Genomic DNA, 7,522 nt, shown 5'->3' on the forward strand with positions numbered 1-7,522 from the left:
TTAAGTAAAAATGTAAGTAATTTTTATATATATATTTTTTCAATATTGAAATATTGATGAACCGTTATACCATAAATAATGTTTTATGTAAAAAAAAATAATTTTGGACATAAGATAATTGATGTCTGGTAAACATAACACTGACATTAGATTTTGACGTAAGATTTAACATATATCAGAGCATTTAAGGAATATTCTAGTGTAGAAATTCAAAAAAATTTTTTACTTCTGTTCCATATTTGCAAATCTTGCAAAAATATGTGTACGAAAGAATTTTTAAAATTTAAATTATTTTCGGAAATACACCTGCTTGACCACTATAAACCTCTTTTTCGCGAAATTTTAATGTGTTTTTTCTCAAACCGTCTTTTTCAATAAGATGCCCACGATTTCTCGACTTTTACTGAACCGATTTACTTGAATATTTCAGAGAATCTTCTTCATAGACATCTCTCGAGCATATACTAAACTCATCCCCAAATTTCAATTTTTACTATTTTTAAAAAAATCGTGAAACTCAAAGTGGTAAGAAGAATTATATATTTTTTCAAACTATCTACTTGAAATTTTCAGAGAATTTTCTTTATAGACTTCTTTCTTACGTATACTAACCTGATACCCAAATTTCAATTTTTACTATTTTAAAAAATCGTGAAACTCAAAAAGTGGTAAGGAAAATTATATTTTTTTCAAACTATTTACTTGAAACTTTTAGAGAATCTTCTTTATAGACTTTACTCTGGCGTATATTTGCCTCATCCCCAAATTTCAATGTTTACTATTTTGGAAAAATTCGAGAATACCTTAAAGTGGTAAAAAAATGCTATTTTTTTTCAAACAGTCGCAATTATGTAAAAAAAAAAAAATTAACTTAATTCTAGTATATGCATTTTTTTCTTTTCGGAAAAGAGCTAAAAGCGTGGACATGGTCACGTGTCAATTTTTTAGGACCTCCCCACCTCAACAATTGCTAATTTTTGAAATTATTTACATTTTTCTTTTCACATATTTATGTCTGTGCACTGATAAATAAATTATAGAAAAAATGGTAGTAAAAGAAACGGATTGCCTTTTATATAGAATATTTTAAAATTGCCCTAAAATTCATACTTCTACATTAGAATACCCTCTTAAATATAAATTGTCATTAAATTAAAATTTATAGAATTAAAATTCAGTTTTTATATTAAAAATTACTAATTTTTTGGTAAAAATAAAGCAGACTTTACATTTTAATTAAGCAAAATTTAACATAAATCAGCATTTGAGTACAAATTTCAAGTAAATTGGTACTTCTTTGATGTTACCCATAGATATTAAATTTTTCTCAATAATAAGTTGTTTTTTGTTATTTTTTTCGTTACTCCTACATATATACATAATTACTATTATGTATCATTTTAACATAAAGGAAAAATATTGAATTTAGAAAACTTGCTAACTCTTTGTCTATTTATTTGAATTCTTCTTCTTTAAATTTCTTTAAATTATTAATAAACGTATAACATTTCTTTAAATTTTGATATTAAACAAAATATACTTAAAGTTTGGAAATTTGATTTGCGTCTTAATATACAACTTTATGTTTTTACTTTCATATTTTTTTTTGCTTTTTAACGCTTCAGGCTGTGGATTTAATTTTTTTTATAAGTTACTCGATTCATATAGAGACCTATCATATATATATTATAATATATATATATATTATATATATATATATATATATATATATATTAATTGTTTAATATGAACAAAACAGCACTCAGATTTGTTTAACACAACAACTTTATTTTATGATTACAGACGTTTCGAGACCATGGTGTGTCTCATCCTCAGTGTAATTTCAAAAACAGTTACTTATATACTACACATTCTTTAATAATTTATTTAAATTTTATTTAATTTTTGGTATACACAAAAACACCAACTATTCCTTGCAATGCTTGACACAGAATAGTTGGTGTTTTTTGTATACCAAAAATTAAATAAAATTTAAATAAATTATTAAAGAATGTGTAGTATATAAGTAACTGTTTTTGAAATTACACTGAGGATGAGACACACCATGGTCTCGAAACGTCTGTAATCATAAAATAAAGTTGTGTTAAACAAATCTGAGTGCTGTTTTGTTCATATTAAACAATTAATATATATATATATATATATATATATATATATATTACTATCATTACCTCTAGAAGTTTTATACGAGCCTCGTCTGCCCAATCCTTGACTCGTTGACCTGCTAGGTGCATCCTCAGGAGATTCTAATCCAAAAATAATTACCAGATCAGTTTTTTTTTTCAATTGATGTATAATAAAATAAGAAATGTATTATTATATTATTGTTATATAAAAACAAATACAGCAAAAATAAAACAATGATGTGAGAGAAACGAGAGTTGTTGATTTACCTCGATAAGACAGGCTGTCTTGCGAGCCCCTGTAGTAATCCCTCCTGATGGTGCCCCCAGATTGACTTCCTATGCCTTACGAGGGACAAAACAAAACAAAAATAAATAAAAGCAAACTAAAAAAATTGAGTGTTATACATGTTACTGTGGAAAGTAACTACAGGCCTATTAAAACACTAAAGGAACTTCCTAAAATATTGATAATTAGCAGTCTGAACATACACCGTGCATGTCCTAATCTCAATTAACATATAATTATTTCAATAAATTCGTGCCTTATTAAAAAAAAAAGCACATTTATCAGATATAGAACTTTGAGTTTTGTGGTAAAATAGACTAATGTTATGGCAATGCTGTGTTAGGCTCCGTTTTTCATATAAAATCTTACCAAAAATGTCAAAATGCTATGTTATTCTGTGCAGTCAAACGTCAACATGTAGGAAGTTAGATTTTATGTATAAAACCGCCTGGCTGCACGGCAACCGCGTAGCTTTTTGACAGCTTTTAGTACCAATTTTATAAGTTATTTATAAGCCATAACATTGATATGGTATTATATGGCAATATTGATCCATTTATTACTATCGAAAATCTCTAAATTTTACACACTTAATGAGCAGTAGATTAAATATGGCCTGTAGTTTCATATAAATGCAATTTTTATAAATAAAAAGCAGTGCAAAAGGGTTCATGAACAAAAATATAAACAAATATAGATATATACATGGTGCTAATAATAGAAGGGAATTATTAGAAGATAAGAAGATTAGTATAATTTCTGAGTGGGAATTATAGCTTTCCAAATCCTCCTCCCACAAAGTAATACCTAAAGGCTGTTTTCGAGGGTAAGAAACAAACAGAGGTTTTAGTCGGTATTAGGAAATGCGGTATTCCGGAATACCAAGAATTAAATTGGATATAATTTTGTTAAATTATTATTTAAAAAATAACTTATTGTTTTTTTTTATTGTTTAGTTGAATATAGTTGTAGTTGTATATATAATTTTTTATATTTGTATTAGTAACTTTCATTTTTTTCTACATTTGTTTAAGATTACCGAAATACCGGTATTGAAATTTTTTATTTATCGTTATTGCATTCCCTAGTCGGTATTATACCCAAGCGGTACTAATTCCGGCATATTCAGACAAAAGACTTAGTCTGGGATGCACAAATGCATTTCCTTCGCCACCAAAATAAAGCTTGGTATTAATAATGGACTTTTTGAGACCATCAACTTTTTTTTTAACTAGATCAACATCGTATAAAAAAATCAAAATGTATATTAACAAATTACTTATTTAATATGCACAACTAGTGTAACCGCCTAAAAACAAATGATTTTTGGGAATTTATATCAAAAAAAACTTTATCAATCATTTCAAAATTTTAAGAATATATTTATACATTTTTTAAGAATACATAGTAAAATTTTTGAAGAAAAAAATTAAATATTTATTAAGTTATCGCCGATCTCCAACGGCGCGACAAAAAAAAGGCCTTTCACTGCTGCAGTGATTCCGGCCTTCTACGTGGATGAAATTAAAAAAATTATTATTCAACTATATATATATATTGTCTGTAAAATGACCTACGATAGAAAAAAATCAAACATTGACAAAATAGTGGCGTTTAAAAAAAAGTTGAATTTTACCCAAAAATTTGTCGTTTTTGGACTGCCAAAATTCGATTTTAGTTCCGATCAAAAAATCGTTAGTTCATTTTACGGAGAAGTATATATAGAACATGTGAAAAAAATTTGATAGTGATCGGATCATTTGTTTTTGAGTAACCGCTGCAGACAATTCGGAAAATGCTGTTTCGATAAAAACGCGTTTAAAGATAAAATGATCGTTATACTATATACTATGTATATACTCTTTAAATGGCTGTGACTCAAAAACTATTTAAGATATCGATTTAAAATTTTGGTATGTTATTTTTAAAGGTATAACCTATCGAAATATGGAAAAATTGAAAATTAGATTTTTTGATAATTTCACACTAGTTGTGCCCCTTGAATTATAATTCACTATTTATTCATTTAATAAAAAAATCCGCCAGGCTGATGCATCTTTACAAAAAAAAAGTTCAAAAATGAAAAAAGTTTCCTTTCTATTATCCCGAAAAGTTTTTGATTTAAACCTCTTGTTTGAACAACAGATCTAATAACGCAAACCTCTATGAATTATCATTACCACCATGTATATCATCTTAATCCACATAAAAAATTGCTCACCAAACAAACCAACAAAACTATCATATATACATTTATTACCTGACAGATTACTGCTCGATCCCTTCTTCCCCCGACTGTTGACCAGTGCCAAACTATCAGATATTTCCTGAGAATCGATATGTATTGTCTTAGGACGTTGTCTAGGTTTGCCACCGGCTGCGCTGCCTATCGTGGAACTACTCGAGCTATTAGTTTTGGTTCGAGCCTGGGTGTCGTGCTGGTCTGGTTGGCGGCGTTCAATGGCGTCGTGATCTTCAGAGAGTGCATGAGCTCGTTCTTGTCTATCACCTTACCCTGGGGGAAGAGGATAGAGGAAAATTTAATCGAGAATTAACTAGTGGTGTATGGCATCGTGCCTTAAGGCAAATTGCTGTAACTTCCCGTACCAAAAATTATTAATTTTTTAAAACGACTAACAGTTTTGAAAAAAATCACTGAAAAAATTAGATTTTTAAGAAACTATAAATTTTTGACAAAAATTTACTTTTTTTGAAAAAAGACTTTTTGAAGAAAATTTATTTTGAAATATTTTGGAAATTCTGAACTTTTTTTCAAAGCAATCGTACTGCTTTAAGACGAATGCATAGAGACTTGCATAGAGACGAAATATCGAAGCGTCGCCGTCTAACGCATAAACATTGGTACGGAACCCAATGTAATGTAAACAAAATTTATACTTATTGTTAAAATCTCTATAAAATATCTGATAATTTGATGTGCATATGTCTAATGATCATTTTTGACCGCTAGATGGCATTTTTGTTTACTTTTTTTACTAGATCTCCTAAACTGCTAGACCTGCCTTCATGAAAATTTGACCAATTCTTCATCTTGTCAATACAAGTAAAATGCTTTTTGAATTTCAAAATCGGACGCTCCGTTCTCTTAAAAACGGGGTTACCGTTTTCGCGCACTTTTTGCCCCGTATCTTCGGAACGACTAGACCTGCCTTCGCCAAAAACTAATCAACACGTCTCCTTATCAATACGAATCGAATGTTTTTTAAATTATTCAAATTGCTTCATCCGTGTTCCCGAAACCGTGGACGAAATTTGTATCCGAACACACACACATACACGCACACACACATACACACACACATACATCCATTTTTTCTAAGGTATGCCAAAATGTTCAGAAGGTTTCGAAACGTAAAGATATATAAAAAATCATTTTCGATTTTTTTGTGATTACTATAACTTGCTCTACGGGAAGTTAATCATAAATAAATTTATCTCCAGAACTTTAACAATCGTCATTTCATTTCGAATTCAATTTCAAAAAAAAAGTTGCCTAATTTGCATAAAATTGAAAAAATACTCCCGTATAGTCACAGTCTAAACGCATTTGCAAATAATTCTGTGCGACATTTTCACTTATACTGTGCTTAGCTTGGCTACATTTTCACATTTTTCAAAAGTTTTCGTTTTCACAAAATTGGAAAAGTGCTCCAGTACATAAACAGTCTAAACGCACTTGGGTAAACATTTGTACCAGAGTGGCGCTTAGACTGTGCTTAGCATGTGTAATTTTTTGATTTGAATTTTTAATCCCAAAATTACAAAAATATTTTTTGAAAAAAAAAATTAAAAACAAAATTTTTTTCCAAAAGCAATTATTTTGTTGAAACAAGCAGAAAGTTTTTTAGATCATTCAAACTGGACGCTTAGTAATCTCAAAAACTGCCATTTTTTTAACATTTAGCTCTGTATCTCCAAAACAGCTGGGTCTACCTTTGCTAAAAACTAATAACCACTTTTCCCAATCATTACGAATCGAATATTTTTTGGATCATACAAATTGGATGATCCGTTTTCTCAAAAACTCAATTTGTATTTTCTGCACTCTTTGCTCCGTATCTCCGTAACGGCTGGACCTGCCTTTGCCAAAAACTAATCAGCACATTTCCCTATCAATAAGAATCGAATGTTTTTTAAACCATTCAAATCGGTTGATCCGTACGCCCGAAAACGTGGACAAAAAATTGTATCCATACATATACACACACATCCATTTAGTTTCTGAGGTATGCCAGTAAAATGTTCAGAAACCTTCAAAACGTCGAGAAATGCAAAAATCTTCATTTTCGATTTTCGGCCCGTTACTATAACTGCCCTACGTCATGTTAAAATAAAAAAAGGGTGGTCTTTCTATTATTACCTCTCTCTCGGCCTCCTCAATAGCCTTCTTCAACCTATGCCTGTCCAAAATTTCCTGCCTCCTCCTGGCTTGTTCTTCTTTCCGCCTCGATTTTTCCTCTTCGGCAGCCCTCTCTTTTTCTTTTTCCCTCTCCAAATCAGCTTCCCGTTTGGCCCTGTCCTCATCCTGCTTCTGTCTGCGCCTTAAGGAAAGTAGCATAATCTTTTCTTTCTTTCGTTCCATTTCGTCAACAGAATCCTGGAAAAAATATACAAACTAGTTATAAGAATTCTACAAAAACAATGTGTTTGAGAATATTTTTTGTAAGACCTACCGGATCAGGGTTGGCAAGATCAGTTCCTATAATGAGTGCGGCTGGTGTAGGTTGATCGTGACTTTTATCTCGATTCGCATCGATTTGATTTGTATTCCTATTAGGCTCGGCACTTAAAGTTTCTCTCTGTAATTATAAATATAACAATTTAGTAAAATCCAAATATACATAATACTTTTTTTATCATCTCACCTTATCCCTTACAATAACTCTTTCCCTGTCCAATTCAGCAGCCAGCATCTCCACGTCCTTATTGAATTTATCATTAGTTTTGGTTTCCATTTGATGCGTATTGTTGTTCTGCAAATTGTTATTATTACTATGCTGTTGACTTTGTGTTGTCGAAGGTGTTCTTTTGGCTCTGAGTGGAGGTTTTGGTCGTTTAGGCTGTTTGT

General features: G+C 30.2%; 1 long non-coding RNA gene across 1 annotated transcript; it reads right to left on the reverse strand.

Annotated features, from left to right (window-relative positions):
* Positions 1-2,187: 2,187 nt before the first annotated feature.
* LOC113369750 lies at positions 2,188-6,882 on the reverse strand. The gene is made up of 4 exons (XR_003366543.1): positions 6,815-6,882; positions 4,694-4,948; positions 2,415-2,489; positions 2,188-2,267 (listed from the first exon to the last, which is right to left on the reverse strand). It is a non-coding gene; the product is annotated as an uncharacterized LOC113369750 (long non-coding RNA).
* Between the last annotated feature and the right edge of the window lie 640 nt (positions 6,883-7,522).

This window comes from Ctenocephalides felis, unplaced genomic scaffold (assembly GCF_003426905.1).
Source record: "Ctenocephalides felis isolate EL2017-DRISC unplaced genomic scaffold, ASM342690v1 CF-g0.4_SCAFFOLD_01490, whole genome shotgun sequence".
Classification (NCBI taxonomy): Eukaryota; Metazoa; Arthropoda; class Insecta; order Siphonaptera; family Pulicidae; genus Ctenocephalides; species Ctenocephalides felis.